The sequence below is a fragment of the Chrysochloris asiatica genome, unplaced genomic scaffold (genome assembly GCF_000296735.1).
Source record: "Chrysochloris asiatica unplaced genomic scaffold, ChrAsi1.0 scaffold00001, whole genome shotgun sequence".
Lineage (NCBI taxonomy): Eukaryota > Metazoa > Chordata > Mammalia > Afrosoricida > Chrysochloridae > Chrysochloris > Chrysochloris asiatica.
The window spans coordinates 20335464-20358099 of NW_006408519.1; positions in this window are offsets into that span (position 1 = coordinate 20335464).

A 22636-nucleotide genomic window follows, 5' to 3' on the forward strand; every position below is an offset into this window, starting at 1 on the left:
TTTTGGTAACTTTCCGTTTTCCTAGATTTATACTTTATAATTTCCATGTTCTGATTATTAATGAATGTTTGCAGTTGTTTCTCCTCATTTTAAGTTGTGCCCCATCAGCAATGAAGGTCCTGAAAGCTTTGCTCCGTTCATATCATTATGGTCAAATCTCCGTTTAGAAAGCAGTACTTGTCCAGTCTCATTTTGAGCACCTTCCAACTTGAAGGGCTCATCTTCTGGCACTATATTTGAAAATATTCTGCTAGTCATATGTTTTCATCTTTGGCACTGTATCTGACAATGTCCCACTGCTATTCAGTGGCTAGCTGTTCACATTCTCCTTCTTCCTAGTCTATCTTATCGGAAGCTCAGCTGAAACCTGTCCACCTTGGTGACTCTGCTGGTATTTAAAATACTGGTGGCATAACTTCTAGCATTACAGTAAGACACCAGCATTGTAAGCATTCTTAAATGACAATGGATAACATGCAAGACACCACCGTATGACAAACTGACAAACTGTGGGATTATCAGTGATTACACATCTTAAAAGGTAGTTCCAATTTCAAATCTCTTTGACAAAGGCTATCATTAATATTCACCATCTTAATGCTTTTGATTTTGTTTTGTTTTTAATAAAGTGGCTTTTTAATCACAAAAACATCTAGTAACTGTTTAAAAAAAATATTGTGGTAGTCTTAACCATGTTTCCTTCATATTTTTGCTATGATATTCTATCCCAAACTATCTTTCAGGGTCATCCAGTGGAGTACCTTCAGATTATTTGTTGTGGTTGTTAAGTGCCATTGAATCGATTCTGACTCATAGCGACCCTGTATAGGGTTTCCAAGAAGCAGCTGGTGAGCTTGAAATGCCGACCTTGCAGATCAAACGGCTTTGCAGTCTGGCGCATTAACCCACAGCGCCACACCAGGACTCCTGGTTATTCTTTCATTAGAGTGTTTTGTTTTGGGTTTTTTTTTAGTTTAGTTTTGTTTTTATTTTCCCAGCATTGTAGGCATTCTTAAATGACAGTGGATAACAACTTTGCATTTGATGGTCAAATGCTTAGTCTGCAAAATTTCTTGCTCATTAGAGTGGAATGTTTAGACTTCTCTAAACTCAACATTGTCAAAACTTCATAAAACCTCTATATTCTAAATATAAGTATTTAATCTGTTTATACTGATGCAGTATTTGGGTAAATTATTTAGTCTATGCATGTAAGAAACTGTGAATAGGAGAAAATATCTACAAGCCAACTCTAGGAAAGAGATTGCAAATCTTAATTTGGTGATTATAAAAATAAACTCTTGTTATATAAAGAATGTAAAGTCAAGCAAAGACTGAATCATAGATTAGCAGTCTACTCACAAAGAATGTTATCAGCACCAAAGGGACTTCGGGTAATCCATTTCCTTTCTTCATTGTCTTTATAGAATAGATTAATTAGTTACTTGCTTACTCTCCCTTCACATTGTGCTGCATAAATCTGACCTAATGGTGTCAAGTCTTGTGAATATGAATGTAGTTGTAAAAGTTAACAACAACAACAAAAAAAGCCAGTCCTTCTCTCTATACTTTTATCTGGAGTCCGGGTGTGGCGATGCCTTGAACCACAAAGTCAGTTTGAACTGCAAGGTGGGTGGTTCAACCTTGCTAGTCACTCTGAAGACACCCTAGACAGAATCATTGAGTCAGAAACTGACAGAATGGCATTTAACAACAACAATTTTTACCTGGTGGGGTGCTGTAGGATCAGCACTGGATTGTGAATCACGGGGTCTCTGAGAGTGGGAGTTGACTCAATGGCACTTAACAATAACAGCAGTCTGATTATGCACTTTACTTATATGGACCTCTTAGTCCTATTGTGGCATTGCAGGGTAGCGCACTAGACCACAAGGTCGATTTGAATCGCAAACTCAGTGGTTCAAATTCACTAGCTGCTCCTAGGAAATCCTATAAAGGGTAAGAACTGATTTGACAGCACTTAAGTAAAACAACAACAGACCTCTCAGGCAATTTTTATTCTTGCTTTTAGATATCTAGTATTGTTCATTTTGGAAAAACAGCAAAAACATACAAGTAGGTAACTAAAGGAGTCCTGGTGGCACGATGGATAAGTGCTTAGCTGCTACCCTGAAGGTCAGTAGCTTGAACCCAGCCATGGGTTTCTTAGGAGAAAAGATCTGCCGATCGCCTACCATGAAGACTACAGTCTAGGAAACCTGATGGGGTGGTTCTATGCTATCATATAGGGTCACAAAGAGTTGGAATCAACTCAGTAGAACAGCAACACCAATTAAGTAAATAAGTAAGTAGGTGAAAGGTCCTTGGATGATACAAACAGTTTGTGCTTGACTATTAACCTAAAGATTAGTAGTTCTAACCCACCCAGCAGTGTTGTAAAAGAAAAGTTTGGCAATCTACTTCCATAAAAATTATAGCCAAGGAAATCCTATGGGACAGTTCTACTTTGTGACACAAAAAGTCGCAATAAGTCAGAATTACCTTAGTGGCAATCAATTTGGTTCGGTTAAATAAATAAAGCATTCTTTTTGTTTGTTGCTGAGTCAGTTTCATAGTGGTCATATAGGACAGAATTTCCTAGGCTGTAATCTTTATGGGAATTCCTGGTGTGGCACTGTGGGCTAATGCATCAGACCGCAAAGGTGTTTGAACTGCAAGGTCAGTAGTTCAAGTTCACCAGCTGCTCCTTGGAACCCCTACACAGGGTCATTATGGGTTGGAATCAACTTGAAGGCACTTAACAACAACACCAATCTTTATGGAAGAGTACAGTGGCTCTGTAGGATATGCGCTGGCCTGTGAACCACAAAGTCAACAGTTTGAGCCCACCAGTTGCTCTGTGGGAGAAAGGTGAGGGTTTCTGTTCCTGTAAAGATTTACAGCCTCAAATATCCTTATACAAGGTCCCAATGAATTAGAACCAACTTAAAGGCACTTAACAACAATCTTTATGGAAAGAGACTGCGACATCTTCCTCCTGCAGAATGGCTGGTGGGTTCAAACTGCTGGCCTTTGGTGCAGTAGACCAATGCCTGAGAGAAAAAGAGATACATAAGCCAAATGTGAGTCCCTCGCATACCACTAACTCCTTTCCTTTTGGGGGGGTCACTCTTTTCTTTACTCTGAAAATAGCGTGGCTTACGTTGCCCTGCCATATGCTACAGAAATCTCCAGGTTGCTCCAGTCTATGAGGATTTTCTAGGGAACTATAGTTTTTATCTTGCTTTTTGTTTTATGGGGTTTTTTTGGTATCGTTTCCCTTTCTCAATTTTCCCTTTGTCTCAATTTCTGTCATGGTTCTGCTCCAATTCACCCCATCCATAGCCATGAAAAATAACATACAATTTAGACTTTTACAGGAAGTTTAAGGAGATCACCTCGCACAATGGTGGAACCTATCACCAAAAGGCTAGCAGTTGAAAAGTTCCCAGTGGATTTGTGGGAGGAAGATATGGCAATCTGTTTCCATAAGATTATAACCAATGGGACAGTTCTAATGCGTCATTTGGGTTTGTTTTGAGTCATGAGACCCAAACACAACAACTAAGGACTTTCAGTGTAAATGGGGAATTAAAGACCAGCTTCATATAGGAAATAGCCTAGTGTTAATATTGTCATTATCCTAAATGTTCACCTTTTTTGTTTTGTTTTGTTTTTATGTGCCGTGGAGTCGATTCCCACTCATAGCGACCCTATACAGGGTTTCCAAGGCTGTAAATCTTTACGCGAGCAGAACGCCTCATCTTTCTCCCGCGGAACCGCTGGTAGTTTCGAACTGCTGACCCTGAGGTTCGCAGCCCGATTCGTAACCACTACGCTACCAGAAATGTTCACCTAGCTTATAGAAATCTGGTGTGGCCATGTGGGTTAATGTGCTGGACTGCAAGGTTGGTTTGAACCAAAATATTGGCGGTTCAAGCTCACCAGCCGCTTCTCAGACCCTATACAGGGTCGCTATGAGTCATAACCAACTCAACAGCATTAAGAACAACAACAACATGGCGGGATGATGTTGAGACGGTCCTTGATGGTATGTAAGAGTAAGCAAAGATTTGGTAAAATTGCGTTTCAGGCATTAGTGTTTTAAGCACAAGAGGCCATGCATGGTGGGCGAGTCAAAAATAAAGGCCATGTTTGTACGCAGAGTAATGGGATGTACCTGAAAACTCCTCAGGTGAAGCATGCAAAAAGTGTAAACTATGCCAAGTAATTGGAACGCATCCTTGGAAATAGGAGGATTTCCTGCAAGGTTTCAAGCAGAGGTGTGACATTATTAGGTTCTTGTTCTGAAAAATATATTAAAGTATTTTGGAGGTAAAAGATTCTGCTGCTAGAATAGAGCCAGAAATAAGGAGAATCATAAGGAAGCTACTGCCGTTGCCCCAGCAAAAAATAATAAAACCCTACACAAGAGGCCACCACCACCCATCTGTCAGTGTGTTGAACTCTGGTGGCATCTGTGTTGCTAGGATGCTGGAAGCTTTGCCATCAGTATTTCAAACACCAGCAAGATCACTCGTGGCTGATTGGTTTCAGTGAAGCTTTTAGACTAAGACAGACTAGAAACAAAGGCCTGATGATCTCCTTCCAGTATTAGCCAGTGAGGACCCTGTGGATCACAGCAGAATACTGTCCAGTCCAGTTCTAGAAAATGAACCTCCTAGGATGAAATGCACTCAAAATACACAGTGATGACCACAACAGACTTGGGCAGACCAGCCATCAAGAAGGTGGCGTACTACTGGGCAGCATTTTGTTCTGTTGTTCATAAGGTCACTGTGAGTTGGAATTGACTCTATGGCAACTAACAACAAATTAGAACTGCAACAGAAGGGAGACGGAGAGAGAGCAGCTTGAGAGGTATTTGCAAGGATGAATTGGTAGGCCTTGAACCTGTCATAAATGTGAAACGTTATAAATATTTTTGCTTAAAATTAAAGCTCAGTGCTTTCAGAAGTAGCTAGGAATTTTCAAGTTGCTCGTGTAAGACAGGTTTCTGCATTTAAAAATTTTTATTTAGAAAAACGATCAAAAAAGTAGACTTTTATTCCTTGATGTCTGTTGATATGTATGATGATGTTTGAAAGAACCAAAATAATTCCTTCTGGCTTTTTATTTTATTTTATTTTAGTTTAGTTTGTGCTCTTTAAACTGGATCCAGATCTAACAATTTTAGGCTATTATGTAAGAGGAAAAGCATAAAAGCATTTTGCCAAAGCCACCCAAACTATACATCCTTTGGGAGATCTACCACTAAGCAGTCAGGAGAGGGAAAATCGGAGAGCAATGCTTTTAAGAAGATGAGAGACAAGAAGCAGATCAAACACTGTGCGTTGAGGTTAGTGCTGTCAGCTCCTTCAAATGCTTGACTTGCATTATAAAGATCTATAGTGCAGACTGAAAGGCGGAGCTGGGTTCTAAATTTGGAACCCAGGCAGGAAATTATTATAGTTCTGTGATTAATTTATGCAAAAATGGAATCATACTAAATCATGGCTTGGACTGGAAATTGAGTCCCTGTGTACTTCAGAGCATCTAGCTTTAGTTTGCAGGCTATCTGACCCCATCCCTGGGGAATATGTGCACCTGAATCAGGTATCACCTGAGTAGGCGATACTCAGGAATATGTTCTTTTCTTCAGCTGGTGTAGTTTGTTGCTCTTTAATGTTTTCAAGGTGATGTTTCCAAATGGATGAGACACAATTTCCTGAGCCTTAATATGAACAAAACTGAAGCTGTAGTAACTAACTAGCCTGAGTAGCTCTAGCTAGGGGCCTTAAAAACATAATCTTGATCTTGTCTCTTATTGTATTAAACTAGCGTCTGTGATTAGCAACCTGAGAATGTTGTTCCATTTTGGCGGCTCTTTGAATCCCAGGGTAAATCTATCATTAGACTTCATAGATTTTGGGCTTTTGATGCAGGGACAAGAACACACAAAAGCTTCTAACAACTACTGGAACAGTGAAACAGTGGCTGCCAGCCATGGTTCTTTGGCGTTTCTGCCACGGTAATGCATTCCATATTGATCTTTCAGTTCTTAGTGCAGGGTATTTTCAGTGCTCTAGAAAGAAGAATGTTTTGCTACCAAACTCTTAGTTTATCAGAATTTTAAACTGCGTTCATGTACTCTCAGGACAATCTTATTTATTTATCTAGTACAAAAAAAAAAAAAAATATCTTAACGAGTTCTTCAGCAATTTGTCTTTTGGAAACATTTTTACATTTTCTATTAACTCTGTCTTTTTCCATTTCCCATCATAGTGATTTTCTTACAAGCTGTTGAAAGGGTTTTGGTATCTGGTCTCTTGAAAAGCATATTAATAGAGTTTTACTGAATAGTAACACTGTAATTAGGTTGCCACATAAACTTTCTTAGTTAAACTTCTCAATACCCTTTTGAAACAAGATGGTATTATTATAATAACATTTTTTATGGCTTCATAAATAAAGGTAAAGAGACCAGATTAGCGCATGGTGCCGCACATCCGGCATTTATCCAGACAGTCTGGAATCCAATGTCTTGGTCTGCTGTCTGAGAATGGTGGTGCGGAAAGGTGGTGGTTGGAGCCACATTTAAACCTCCTTCTTGCCCTCTTCCTTCCTTTCACTTTGATTCTTCTCTATTTCCTTCTCAGGACAGATTCTTGAATATTCCACTTGCCTGGGAAGACTACATAGAGGCACTCAAGTTAATGCTAATTTGGAGATCATTCTGATGTGTTTTAGCACTGCATTGTAGTGTCCTGATGCACTTATGGAATAGTTCCTATGTGGAGACTATTGAAAAATTGCTAATTCCTTCAATCCTTCACTCACTCTATTTTTCAACAATTCGATTTTAACAAAAGTAAAACTAATACAGAGACACTAACTGTGTGCCAGACCCCATGTGAAGTAAATGCTGAAGAGAGATGATGAACAAGATCTATCCCTCATCTTGACTCTCCTCAATAACCATAGGCATTGTCTGTAGGATGTTCTCTCAGATTCATAGGCTAGAAAATATAAAACAGATGATTACTCACAGCTTAACTTCTTTGTTCTGATTTGTAGGGGGAAAATAAACTTTGCATGCAGATTAGACTGAAATGTAGAAAGACAGAACTGAAGAAGCTGGTGGTGGGGAGGGAGCAGAGGAAGAAATATCTACATTAGAATACGACTTTGGAGAGAAACAAATAGATCCAGAAATGTGGAAGTAGCTGTGGGCCTAGTTAAAGAGAGAGAAGATACATAGATCTCACCCTGGCCTTTTTGGAGAAAGCATTTCGAGAAACTTTGGGACAGGAGAGGGAAGATGGCCATAGAGTTGAGAGTGGCATCCTGGGGAGACTGGTGACAGGCTTTTTAAGCCCTGATGCTCTCCATCCTGTGATATAATCCTCCATCTAGGAAGTTTGTTGTTGTTAAGTGCCATCGAGTTGATTCTGACCCATAGTGACCCTGTATAGGGTTTCCAAGGAGCAACTGGTGAGCTTGAACCACCGACCTTGCAATTCAAACAACTTTGCAGTCTGACGCATTAGCCCGCAGCACCACATTCAGTTGGAGATTTAAATTGTCTCAAAAGTTCATACTGGAAGTAGAGTTTTATTTCCTTGGAACTGTCTTAAGAACTAGCTTGTTGTTGTTGTTGTTATGTGCCGTGGAGTCGGTTCCGAGGTTTCCGAGGCTGTAAATCTTTACGGGAGCAGATCGCCTCATCTTTCTCCCACGGAACCGCTGGTAGTTTCGAACTGTTGACCTTGCGGCTCGCAGCCCAATTCGTAACCACCACGCTACCAGAGCTCCTTAAGAACTAGCTTGGGATAGCACAATTTTAAGGAGCCTGTCCTTGTTTCTGCATTGCTTTCTGTTTTTCCCTAATTCTTTTGTGTGGATCGGTTTAGTTCTTAAAAATAAGTTGTAAACCACTCAAGGGAAACATTCTCTTATTTTTCTAATTTCTAACATAGTTTTCTAACTTTACCTACAGTGTCCTTCCCATCAGTCCTTCCCTATTATTTTGTTATTTTTGGTAGTTCTATCTCACTTACCTTTGAGAATGACTGTTTCCCCCACTTTCTGTGGTATGGGTGGAAATACAAATCAAGATGTCTTGCCATTTCTGTGTTTTCTTACCACCTCAACCAAGGTTTGGCTCGTACCCTGTACTCGGCTCATCAGACGCTTTGTCTCCCTAGGAATTTTGATCTGAAGTACAGTGATATATGGACAGAAAGTGTGTGGAGCTGAGATATTCCAATGGTAGCAACTTGAAGGTGCTACACTTTGGTTGTTTCTTCTTATGTAACTGGAGTTACATGATCAAATAAAGAGTGAATGAGGGTAAGTCACCCCATACCCTTCCAATGAGTTACCTTCTTGGTTAGACTACAAAGGAGTTGTTGAGGAACTATTCTCACTGATGGAGATACACTATCTCTTCTAATCCTCACAAAAAGTACCATGAGGTAAAATGTATGAATTCAATTTTAAAGATGAAGAAAGTTCTTAGAAGTTTATTATTGTCTTCAAGGTCACTAGTTATTAAATAGCAGAATTCTAAAAACACATATTCTTTCCAGAAATGAAAACTCATAAATATAGGCCACATGAGATTGATCTTAAGTGCAGGCATGTGCTTTACTTTCTTTAATAAACATCTCCCTCTCCTCCCTACACTCCCTCATAATGATGTTTATAAAAAGCTAATATCTCTCCCAAAACCTCTTAACCTGTCAATGTGTCACTTTTTTTCTCCCAAATGTTCTGTTTATAAGCTGGAATGCTTGAATTTGAGAGAGATAAAGAAAGAAAAAGAGAACAAAAGAGAAAGATAGAAGCAGAAAGATATAGAACAAACTCTGCTGCTTCATGCATTGGTCAATGAATTTTTATTTTCCAGTGAGATGAGAGTATTATTACTTGCTGTCGTTAAGTGCTGTTGAGTCAGTTCTGGCTCATAGGGACCTGGTGTAGGATTTCCGAGGAGCACCTAGTGGATTTGAACTGTTACCTTCTGGTTCAAATCAACCTTGTGCTCTAGGGCTTATCCTCCAGCACTACTATAGAATTCCGCTTCCCTAGTTATCTCCAGTACCTACAAGCTCATTGCATTCCTAACTCATCTTCCTTAAACAGTGCTTTTAATCACATGTTCATTATACTTTCATCCCCTTCTTCTTAGGTCAAATCCTTTATGATACAGCTCTGTATTCCATGGTGAATCACACTGATTGAAAAGACACAGCTTCTTCTCTGTCAGATAGCTCTCTTCCTTGCCCTCTACTTGCCTTTCCCCATACAACATATTCAGTCTTTTATCCATTGTTTTTCATTTTTTCAAATTCTGTTCCTTTTATTTAAAAGCCTATTTCAATCCTCTCTATGCTGCAGTCAAACTTTCAGTAATTAGAGCATTCTTTACAGATCTATCTCTTTCTTGAACTTTACTTCTCTCCCTGGTCAGCACAATTTACCCATCAATTTTTCTCTAATTGTTGCAAGTTCATTAATCTTGTGTCTTCAAAAACCGTGCCACAATGCAATATCTTCGTGGTGAACGGATGTAGGAAAAGACAGATAATAGATCCTTAATCAATGATCATTTTTAGACAGGACTAGGCACTGAACTACAGAGAAGGTATTAAAAGGATAGATTTCACTCTCTTTGATTCCAACTCACAGTGACCTTATTAGAACAGACTAGAATTGCTCCCATCGTGTTTTCAAGACTGTAAATCTTTATGGAAGCAGATGGCCACATCTCTCTTCCGCAGAGAAGCTATTGGGTTTGAACCATCAACATTTTAATTAGAATCTGAGTGCTGTAGCCATGACATCACCAGAGCTCCTTAATTCAGTCACAGGGGTTGTTAAATGCAGAAGAGTCCATAGCAGAGGAAGGCCATGTGAGAATTAGCCCTTGCTTCATTTGAAGATGGATGTACACCACCAAAGAATGCAAACAGCGTCTATAATTTGAACAAGGTATGAAAATGCCTAATGCCTTCTCTAATGCCTCCAGCAAGAAACACAGCCCTATGGACACCTTGATTTTAGTCCAGTGAAACTCAGTTCAGATATTTGATGTCAGAACTGCAAAATAACAGATTTGTGTTATTTGAAGCCATTGCATTTCTAGTAATTGATTACAATAGTAATAAAAAATTAATATACTACCCAAATTATGATTTAAAATATTGAATGGTTTAAGAATTGTTAGATAATCATGTAGCTGCATTTTCTTGGTCCCAAAAGATCTTGACATGCCCCTGTTCATGAAAGGGTAGTTATATTTAGAATTCTATTGTCTCTAGTAAGAAGCAATTCATCTTATATTAGAGAATGACTTGCTTCTTCAAACATATTAGAAAATTAAGGCAAAATAAAGTACCGTCTTGAAACAGTGAAAATCTTGAAAATATCTACTATAGCCTCATACCAATGAACTTGCTTTTATTTAACAAGATCAGTTCCAAAATGCAGTTGTTGTTGTTGTTGTTGTTGTTGTTGTTGTTGTTGTTGTTGTTGTTAAGTACTGTGGAGTCGGTTCCGACTCATAGTGACCCTGCACAGGGTTTCCAAGGCTGTAAATCTTTACGGGAGCAGACCACCTCATCTTTCTCCCATGGAACTGCTGGTAGTTTCGAACAGCTAACCTTGCGGCTCGCAGCCCAATTCGTAACCACTACGCTACCAGAGATCCTTTCCAAAATGCAGTGTTCTCTGCTAATTAGAGATAGAAATTGTTTTAACATAATACACATTCTTTTTCCAGAAAACTAATAGAATCACCAATACCATATATTTTTATGGAAATAACGTGTATGTTGTGTGTTTTCGCATACAACACAACCCTACACAGTATTTCTATACGCCCTCTACCATTCAAAAAAAATTTTTTTACATGTTGATAACTTCCAATTCAATGTTTTTCTGTCCAACAGATTTCATGTTAAGTCTTCATCTTGGTGCGTGTTGACACAGAGTTTTGGGTCCCAACAGCAGACCCTCACCAGCCTACACTAGCGTTTCTAAATTAGTTCCTCTAGATGCAGGATTCCATTCCTTCTCTGCAAATCACTTTCTCCTAGGCAGGAAGAAATCACTTTCTCTGTCTAGAAACATCCCTAGCCAGGGCTTCTGTCCAGTGCAGGAAGTACATGCTCTGTGCACCCCAGGCCAGAGGCCACTCAGGTGAGTAAGGTTGGTTCACTACAGTTGTGCCCATTCCAACCCACCATCTGGCCTGGCTGGATACTGCACTAAGGTCATTTGAATCTCTTGCCCTGGTAGAGGTCATGCGGTGGTTTGTAAGAGTTTGGGGAGCAAAGGTATCATACATCCATCTCTTGGATAAAACAGGCTCAACTGGTCTCCCAAGGGCCCCTGGGGCTGGGTCAGTGCTCCCCTAAATCCACACTGCCCTGCTGCCTGGCCTTACCTGAGGCAGACACCTGACTTCTATCCAACTGTCGGAACCAGCTCTCCATCCAACCTTCTGAGATGCACCTGAACACAGATCAGTTACAAGGAACTTAAGCTCCAAGGAGCTCCACTGTCCTCAGGCCCAGCTGTAAATTGATTCAGAGCAAACACAGTTTCAGTTATTTATTTTCCAAGTCCCAGGGTACTATCACACTTGATTATGGCTTTTTGATGATGGCTTATACGTTTATTATACAAACATGATCAAAAGTAACATTTTTATATTATTGAATGAGGATGAATGAAGTTAACATTTCACTTCAGAAAATATCACAGGACATGCATGGATGCATGATGCCAAAGATTTTACATGATCTTGTCATTTTTGTTTGTTATATCTGTGTGTGTGTGTGTGTTATTTATGTGGCCATACTATTTGAGAAAATACATTTCATGTGAACAAGTGTGATGAGTTATGCCACAATTATATACACCAGGCTGTGTCTAAGTTAGGTAAAACATTGCATACATCAGTTCAAAGGTCTTCTAGACCACTCCATAAGGAGCCTGATGGTAGTGTGGGTGAGGCTTCGCACTGCCTCATTGTAGATGTGCCACACAGTCTATTAGGCTATTGATTTCATAAGTATATATTAAACACTCATTGTATGCCACTACTGTAGGCACTTGGGAAACATCAGATAATCACTGGATTTCTCAGAAAGTTGCATTTCTTGAAAATTTTTTTTAAGTTCTTTTTTTTTTTTTTTTTTAACTCATGGGCACTGTAAGATAATCATTGGACTACTACCCACAAGGTGGGCAGTTCAAATTCACCAGATGTTCTGTGGGAGACTATGGGACGTTCTGCTACAGCAAAAATGTATAGTCCAGGAAGCGCCATACAAGGCTGCTATGAGTCAGAATGGATTTAATGGCAATGGGGTTGATTTTTGGTATCTCAGACAGTATTTCAAGTCTCTGTGGAAGTGCCAATGTGAAATTCCTTTCCACCAGGTATAAGGAACAACTGGCATAGTGATTAGGAGACTGGATTGTATAGAATTAGAACTATGAGGGTCCACCATATAACAACTGGCACTTTGCCTAATATATGTCACATATGTAATGATTATCATTACAATTTGACACTTGCTATTGTTGTACTTAGCGTACTACAGCTTGACCGCACCTAACAGCAATAGCAATGCTCCCTAGAAACAAACACACTTGTCCTTAAGAAGATACAGAAGCAATTCTGCCAAGATTTCACCTTGATGATGAGTAGTTTCCCTGTACCAACAATTATAAAATTTCAATTGATTTTGGATGGGTCTTGAAACAAAATGTGGACAGTAGGTTGTTTTGCATAAACAAAAAACACCTCTAGTTATTTTAGGGAGAATTTTCTGGAACTTTTCAAGCACTGGAAAAAGAAAAGTATCTGATACCTAAATAAGTTTGATTGAGGTTGTTTCCATCTTTTACACATTATGAATAGTGCCGAGATGAACATGGGTGTACATATCTCTCAATTCTATATCCACTTTTCAAATTTCCCCCCTACTGATTGCTCAACATCAGTATTTCTTCCATCTGAACATTTTGTTTATTGAGCAAATAATAATTGTTGTTGTTAGGTGTCATCGAGTGGGTTCCCACTCAGAGTGGTCCTATGCACAGCAGAGAGAAGCACTACCCAGTCCTATGCAATCTTCACAGTTGTGATGTTTGAGACCATTGTTAAAATGACTCATTCTATTAAAGAGTTTAAGTGGACCTTCTTTTTTAACATTTAAAAATTAGTCACTGGTATACAAACATATTTACCATCTGTTGATTGGGATAACAGTTCTTCATTGGGAACCCACCAACTGTTACCTTGGAGAAAGATGTGGCACTGCGCTTCCATATAGTTTGCAACCTTGGAAACCCTGTGAGACAATTCTATTGTGTCCTATGGAGTTGCTCTGAGTTGGAATCGACTAGACACCAGTGGGTTTGGTTTTGATCTTGAAATGTTTATTTAATCAATAAACAATTGAATTGGAATCTGAAGCCCAACAAACATAGAACCAAAATAGATGAGGCTCTGCTTTGGAACCAGCCTTTTAGCCTTTACACACACACTTCACAGCTGAAAGCAGGTGATTTTCATATAAGCCACACACTGCTGAACTGAGAAACTCTGAGCTGAAGTTCCCGTTGACAAAGTATACCTGCAGTGCCTCAGTCCACACATCTCTTGATGACACTACCCAGGTAGGAAAATAGTAGGGTAGGCTAGGAGACAGTTGCGTTTCCACGCCCATGAGTATATTTCCACCGTAACAGCATGCAAATAATTTAACACAAATCCATCCATCATTTCCAAATAAATCACTTCCATTTTCCACACTGCCACTACCAAGCAAAAAATGTAACATTGGACCATCTCGAACATACACTGAAGGTATATATTTCAAACTAAGTTTTCTTGGAAAAAGGGTATGTCGTTGTCATTGTTGTTAGCTGCCTTCAAGTTGATTCCAACTCACGGAGATCCCTTATATTTCAGGAGTGTGGTGACTATAGGAGAAGCCAAGCTTATCCCCCAAAATCAGCAGTTCAAGTCTACCAACCACTCCATGTGAGAAAGGTGAGGCTTTCTCCTCCTGCAAAGAGTTACACCACCACACAGGGCTTCTATGAGTTGGAACTGACTTGACGGCATTTAACAACAGCAACAATCTTTACAGAAGCAGATTGACTGACCTGTCTCCAAGGTACCCTGGGTGGGTTTAAACCACTAACATTTTTAGAAGGCAAGCACTTAAACATTTTGTGCTACATAAAGATGCTTTTGCTCAAAGTCAGAGCATTCATTTTCTCCCCCACCTCCCTCTCCTTTTTTTCTGTTTTGAATAAATGAGATTTTTTTGTGTGTGTTGCCTAACAGAACTTTTTGTGATAATGGAAATGTTCTATATCTGAGCTGTTCACTATAGCAGCCACTAGCCATCTATGGTTATTAAGCCCAGAAATGAAGTAGTACTATTATGGAACTAGATTTCAATTTAAATCAATTTAAATTTAAAGTCATGCAAGACTATGTTGTTGTTGTTAAGTGCTGTCGAGTTGGTTCTGACTTATAGGGACCTTGTATAGGGTTTCCAAGGAGCGACTGGTGAGTTTGAACCGCTGACCTTGTGGTTCAAACTGACCTTGTGGTCCAGTGCTTTAGCCTACAACATCAGACCACATCCTGTAATATGGTTCTGGATATTTAAGAGAACATTTCAACAAAATTCATCAATAATGATTAATAAAATTCATCAATAAATATTCTAGCAAAACAAGAAAAATTGGTAACGGGAAATAGGAGGATAGAAATACAATTTTAGTTAGAAATTTCATTTAACTGTAAATTTTTCTTAGACATACAAACGTTTATGAACAACAGTTTGTTCTTTTATGAACTTTTATATAAACTGTTTGTTCTTAATATTTGACTATTTTAACCAACTGAAAGCTTCTGCTGGTCAGACATTTCCAATGCTCAAAAGCTACAAAAAATAAAATATAATTTTGTGAAAGCATCCTCTAGAAGTAAAACTAAAAAGATTCAAAACCTTCTGGATATTCTCATCTGTTTCTAAACAGTGCAGACAATAATGCTTCTTCCTATTCAACTTAAAAGAACATCCCATCAAAAGGATAAGGACAAATAGGTTTCTTCTCCCTCCATACAAAATAACAAGACAAAATAGTAAGTTAAAAAAAAAACGACACTCAACTGCCACCACTAACAGAAATGAGGCTGTTAGTAACTTTTAGCCTCAGAATGTAACAGTGAAGAGAGTATGTGTGTGTGCGAATATGTACAGGTATATGTGTGCAGATGAGGGAAGACGGCATTGACCTAGCAGAGAGAATGCAAGTGAACTCAATATTTCTGCAAAGGAGATGTAGAGAGGGAGGAAAGGTTGTGCTGAGAAGCATTTTACATATTTGTTTATTTGTTCCTAAGGAACCCTAGAACATCTCTGGAATCACAGGCCACAGCTGTGACGGAGGTCAGAGTAGAGTCTGAGATGGTGAAAACAGAGGCATTACCTACAAGGTTTTAAGTTATACTCCTGTGTTAGAGTCAAGACTTCTCACACTCACACAAAATAAGAGGACAGTGTTAGAGCAGTGTTTCTCAAGCTTGGCATCTAGACCCCAGCTCAGAACCTATTTGTTGTTGTTAAATGCTGTCAACTTGTTCTAAACCATGATGACCCTCTATAGTCGAGTTGATTCTGACCCATAGTGACCCTGTATAGGGTTTCCAAGAAATGGGTGGTAAGTTTGACTTGCCAACCTTGCAGTTAGCAGTCCAGTGCTTATCCTACAGAGCCATACCAAAACCTGTTAGGCATATATATTCTTCAGCCTCATCCAAGACCTACTGAATTTGAAGAATGGAGTATAAAGTTCAGCCATCTGTATTTTTTTAGCAAGACTTGTAGGTGATGATGACACATACTAACGTTGAGTACCATTGCACAAGGGAAACGGAACCAGAGGAGTTCTTACCTAAAAGTTTCAGCCCTCAAATCCAAACTCATTGCCATCAAGTCAACTCTACCTCATAGAGATCCTATAGGACACAGTAGAAATGCTCAACAGGATTTCCAAGGTGGTAAATCTTAGGAGAGAAGACATCACATCTTTCTCACATTGAGTAGACTGTTGGTTTTAATCCTTGAATTCATTCAAGCACTTAACTGGTGCACTACCAGGTTACCTCTCAAAAGTCCAGAGGCATTTAAGTAATACAAACCCCAAACCCACGGTCTTCAATTAGATTCCAACCCAAGTGAGTCTATATGGAGTTTCTGAGAGTATAATCTTTATGGTAGATAGAACAACTAGAAAGAAATTCAATGACAACACAGAAGGACTAAACAGCACAACCAACCAACTTGCCCTCATGTTGATTGTTGGTAAGTGCTGCCGAGTTGGTTCAGACCCATAGCAACCCTGGATAGGATTTCTGAAGAGCAGTTGGTGAGCTTGAACCACCATCCTTAAGGTTGAACCCGACTAGCAGTCCAGCGAATTAATCCATAGTATCACACCAGGGCTTTAACTTGACTTCAAAGATTTATACAGAGCACTCAACCCAACAATAGACAATCTTTTCCAGTGCACATAGAACAGTCTCCAGAATGCACCATAGGTTAGGCCACAAAGTGAGCCTTAAGAAAGTGAAAAACAAAAATACTACAAAGCATCTTTGCAGATTACAAAGCTGTCAAATTAGAAATCATTTGTGGTGAGGCTAATAAGGAGCAGAAATAGCTACTGTGGCACCCAGACTTTACCCTTGGTCATGCAAAGCTCCCCAGCAGCTGTGCCCCCTGCAAAGACCTTTTGTTAGTTGTTGCTGAGTCAGCTCTGACTCAAGACATTTCCAATAAAACAAAACAAAATGGTGTTTAGCCCTAGGCTGTCTGCATGGTTATTGATATTCTTGAGTTCATTCTTGTGGATACTGTGCATTTTGAGTGCCTTCCAAACAGGAGACAAATCTTCTGTTGTGACTCACAGGGTTATCTTTGGCTACTTCTAGAAGCAGACTTCTAGGCTTTTCTTCCTAGTCTGTCTTAGCGTACAAAGGCCCAGATTCCCCCTCTGAAAGGGAGTAGGGCAGTAAATACTGCAAGAATTATTGCAAAGTGAACAGAGACACTCACACACAGAAAGAGATAGGTTTTTGAAACTTCATCACTCTTCTGTTTCAGTATTTTCCTCCTAGGTTGTAGATAATGAATGAAAAAAAAAAAAAACCAACAACAACAACAAAAAAAAAACAGGAACTCAGATTAGTTTTATTTACTTTAGAAGTGCTAAGAAAGCATTAGATTGGGAAGATTGGAAGAAGGGAGAAGAGGAAAGAGAATCTGAGCTATAGAGATTTGAGGGAGTTTGATGAGGGTGATTAAAAAACAATTAACCTAAGGACAGTTGCTAGGATATTTGGAGTAAGTTTTCCATAAAGATAGGGGAAGAGAATCTGAAACATGTTTAGCTCTGTGACATGCAATGTTGCTACTCATGATTTTTCAAGAGATGGAAGTAATTTAAAATTTGCATTTCTTTTGGATGTCATACTAGCTTTTCAACCATTTAACTTCATACTGGTTACCAAAAAAAAAATGATTAGATAGCATCTAGCATTTTAGAAGAGTACAAGAAGAAAGTATCACACATAATGAAGCAAATGAAGAGTGTATTATTACATCAAAATGTAACAAAATCATTTATAAATGTAAGAATCATTGGGGTAGACCCAGTAAAATCTAGATATGAAAAGTTAATAAGGAATTTGCATGCATTTAAGTCCATTATGTATTTACATGTCTTTCAAGAAGATGAACACTTGTTTATCTTTTCTTCCTTTTTTGGAATAATATACTTAAGGCATAAATGTCATTCACCTTTCCTGTTCACTGTCTTTGGCTACTTACCAGGGATACAGAATAAAATCTAATTTAGCATGATAATCTAAGTCTTCCATAATATCCTCCAAATTTCTCTTTCTAGATGTTTTCTATTGTATCAACTAAAGCGGTATTGGCAGACATTTTTTCTGATATTTTTGTCTGTGTGTGTGAGCTCTGGTAGCATAGTAGTTACAAATCGAGCTGCTAACCTCAAGGTTAAACGACCAGTCATTCTGTGGGAGAAAAATGAGGCTTTCTGCTCCTGTAAAGATTTATAGCCTCAGAAACTCTATGAGTTGGAACCAACTTCACGGCACACTACCACCACCACCACCTACCATCATATTCTCTCTTCTTGCAACATCCTTCTCAAAGGGCTTTAGACTCAGCCTCCAGGAGAAGCCTGTAAGGAAGTGCAGGATAGGCAGGGAAAACATTATTCAGTGATGATTATACATTTCATAGGAACTCTAGAGGCAAGGGGCAAGGATATTTTGATATTCTACCAAGTCTCTCCTTCCCTTGGCATCTGACAAAATTGACCATGGCAGACATCAGAAAGAGGGGTCATAAATATCCTGGTATTTCTTCACCAAAAAATTCTCATCAGCTAAGTGCAGTCCACCAGAGAAGGAATGCAGGAATGAGCTATGAATAGTTAGTAGCAACACGTGCAGAAGTTGAGAAATGCTGCACAAATCCAGAAGTGAATCTGGGTGGGATATTGTGTTAATTTCCTAGGACTGCCGTAACAAAATACGTGGCTTAAAATGACAGAAATATATTCACTCACAGTTCTGGAGGCTAGAATTGAAAATTAACGTATCAACAAGACCAGGCTTATTTCGAAAGGCTATGGGAAAGGATCTTTTCTTGTTTTTCCCTGCTTCTGTTGGCCCCAAGCTTTCCTTGGCGTGTTACAGAAAGTGGCTTGTCCACTTTCTTCTACTTCTACCTCTACGTGGCCTTCTTGTCTGTGACTTTGTGTGTACATTTTAGGCTTTTATGAGAAAGCTCTAATTGGATTTGCCACCACTTGTCTGTAAGTTTGCCATACTGTGGTAGCTTGTGTGTTGCTGTGAGGCTGGAAACTATGCCACTGGTATTTGAAATACCAACAGGGTCACCTGTGATAAACAGGTTCCAGCTAAGACAGACTAGGAAGGAGGAGAGGCAGACTACATCTGAACGTGCAGCCACTGAAAACCATTTGAATAGAAGTGGGATATTGTCAGGTAGAGTTCTGGAAGATGAGCTCCTCAGCTTGGAAGGCACTCAAAACAAGACTGGGGAGGAGCTGCCGCTTCAAAATAGTGTTGACTGTGATGATGTGAATGGAGAAAAGCTTTGGGAAACTTCATTTGCTGATGGGGCACAAATCACAATGATTAGAAACAACTGTAAATATCCATTAATAATCAGAACATGGAATGTACAAAGTATGAATCGAGATTGAAAGTTGTCAATAATAGAATGGGATGCTTGACGATCAATATCCTAGGTATTGTTGTTGTTGTTTCTAAGTCCCATCGAGTCAGTTCCAACCCATAGTGACCCTGTATAGGGATTCCCAGGCTGTATATCTTTGTGTAAGTAGACAGTCTCAACTTTCTTTTGTAGAGTGGCTGGTGATCTTGAACTGTTGACCTGTGGTTTGCAGTCCAGTACTAATAATATAGAGCCACCATGCTTCCCTAGGCATTGGTGTACCACTGAATCATTTCTGACTCATAGCAACCCTGTATAGGCTTTATGAGACTGTAAATCTTTACAGGAGCAGAAAGCCTCATCTGTCTCCCACAGAACCACTAGCAGATTCGAACTACTGACTTTATAGTTAGCAGCTGAGCTTGTAATCCACTGCACTTATTGTTGTTTTTAAGTGCTATCAAGTTGGTTCTGACCCATAGCGACCCTGTATAGGGTTTCCAAGGAGCAGCTGATGAATTTGAACTACTGATCTTCCTTGCAGTTTCAACCAATCTTGAAGTTCAGTGCATTAACCTGCAGCACCACACCAGGACTCCTAAAATGGGCTGGCATTGACAATTTTGAATCTGCCAATCATATGGTTTACTACACTGAGGAAAAACAGATTTTAGAGGAGTGATGTTCCATTAATTGTCAAAACGAGGCTTTCAAGGGGAAGGAGGTAAGATGGCGGAAAAGGCAGAAAGGCTGAACAGACCCAAATGAAAAAGATACCAATGAAACAAACATAGATGGCAGTCCAGGAACTCTGAGCTTCAGATGAAGGGATAGAGAAGTGGATAGGAGTGAGAGCTGAGAAGACACAACAAAAAAGAAGATCCTCGTGACCTATGCCAGTAGCCCAGACTCAGCGCAGTTACCTTGAGTTTTTGCGAATTGCTTCTGAGACAAAAACCAACAACAACAACATGTGGCTTGCAGAGCTAAAGATGTGATTCTTTTCTGGTTTCCCATACTTCCCTGGTGACCATATTTGATGCGGGTCCCCACCAGCATACACCCCCAGGGAAGCTCCCACTCTGTCAGTTTCTGAGCCACTTGGAGGTGAGTACAGCAGTTGTGAGCCCCATTAAAGACCGGGAGCTATCTGAATTAACCCAAAGTGGATGCACCTGCTCCAAATCTGCATAGCCAGACCTGGCCAACCCTAGCTTAGCCTTCACTAGGAGAAGCAGCTGAGCAGATGAATGGGGAGGAAAAAGAAAGAGAGACAGAGAGAGAGAAAAAAGAAAGAAGAAAGGAAGGGAAAAGACTGGTGATCTGTGCCCATCAGTCTGGTGGGGCAGAGTCATCTTGAACTTCCATGGGGGACTTTGAAGGCCACATGACACTAGATGGCACAGAGGCATACCATTTCTTGGTGGAGAGAAAGATGCATTTTTTTTTTTTCTTCTTGTACCCCCCATTACACTGGTGAGCAGAGATGTTACTGGTCATCACCCATATCCACTCCCAGGGATTTCCCTGCTCTCTGAGCTGTCAAAGTTATATCTAAGTGTGTGGTGAGCTAGCAGCACCAACCCTAACCTCAGAAATCATGTGTGGCCTCTTCTCGGCCTGTAGAGCTGGCTCTGGTCAGGCCTGGAGCAGCAGGACCACTCACAGTGGGCTGCCCTCTGGAATGGCAGTATGCTGGTCCCCAGCTGCTTTGGGGTCTGCATGAACTACTTATGGATTGGGTGCCCAGTACAGACAACACCTAGCCCTACAGGAACTCTATCTAGGGTTGAGTGTTACTGTCTCCTCCCTAACCCACCCACAACGTGAGGAGTTTGGTGAACATGAGCCCCAAGAATTTTCTCCTCTCTGTGACTGACATCTGCTCTGCATTTTTCCTTTCATGGTTTTTGATTGTTTATTCTTTCTTTCTAGCCGTACTCACACTTGCTTTCTATCCTTCCTATTTCCTCTTTCATCTTTTCTTTTCATCTTCTCTTACCCAACCACCATTGCTTCTTTCTTTCTTCTTCTTTATCCCCACTGTTTGTTTCTTTGTACTGTCCTCTAGTCTCTTTCCCTTTTACTCATGCTTCTCCCTAATGTGTTTAGTTCTTTTTCTTTCATTTTATTCTCTCTTTTCTATGATTTTATTTTCTACTCCCTCTTTTCTCTCTTTGGTTTTTGTATTATTTTTCTAGATATTGTTGATTTTTTATTCTCTTTACTATTTTATTCTTCTTTGCAGTTGTTTTTTGTTTGTTGGTTTTCCTTCTCTCTTGTATGTTTGTTTTCTCTTCTTGCCTCAAGGAAGCAGCGACAGTGTCCATATTGCCCAACTACAATGATATCCTCTACACCCCACCCATTGGGCAAGAGCCAATACCATCTGTTCTACACCAGATCAGCAACAACAACCAACATCAGCTAAATCAATCCTGAACAAACAGCAAACAGAAAATTGTGCTCAAGCATATCTCCTGATCACACCCACCAGGTGGAAGTTGGTGAGTACCTAAGGATATACCAACACAAAATTAACTAAATACAAATAAAACAATACCATAATGTCTCAAAGGCAGCAGACAATTTCTGTTCACATGAAGAAACAAGACAGAGTGTCTCAAGAAAGTGACCAAGAGGCAGAGCTAGAAAACATTTTTTAAATTAAAAAGCATTGTAATTACTTGAGAAAGAATTTCAGAGGATAATATTTAGGTATCTCCAGATGATTGACAGAAAGGTTGTTGGGGGGGAAAGGAATAATTCAGGGAAGCACTACAGGAGCAATTAAACAATATAGACAAAGGATTGGAGACAATACAAAACATGCAAATAGAAATCCAGAAGATTAACACTAAGATTCCAGAAATGGACAATACCTTGAAAGGGCAAAGGAGTAGATGTGAAGCAATGGAAGCCCGAGTTAGTGAACTTGAAGATAAATCTCTCAATACTAGTAAGCTAAAAGAACAATCAGAAAAAAGAAAGAAAAAAATCTGAAGAAAGCTAGATTCATGTAGGACACCATGGAGAAGAATAATTTTGAGTGATCAGAATTCCAGAACAGGAAGAGATGAAGAAAAATCACAGAAAAAAAGTCATTGAAGACCTGTCAGAAGAAAATTTCCCTAACAACATGAAAGACAAGAAGCATTCAACAAGCTGAACAAAACCCAAACATAGTAATTGCCCCCCAAAGAGCACCAAGACATATCATAACCAAACTCTCGAAAATCAAAGAAAAAGAAAGAATCCTGAAATCAGCTTGAGAAAATGAAAACTTAGCTACAAAGGAC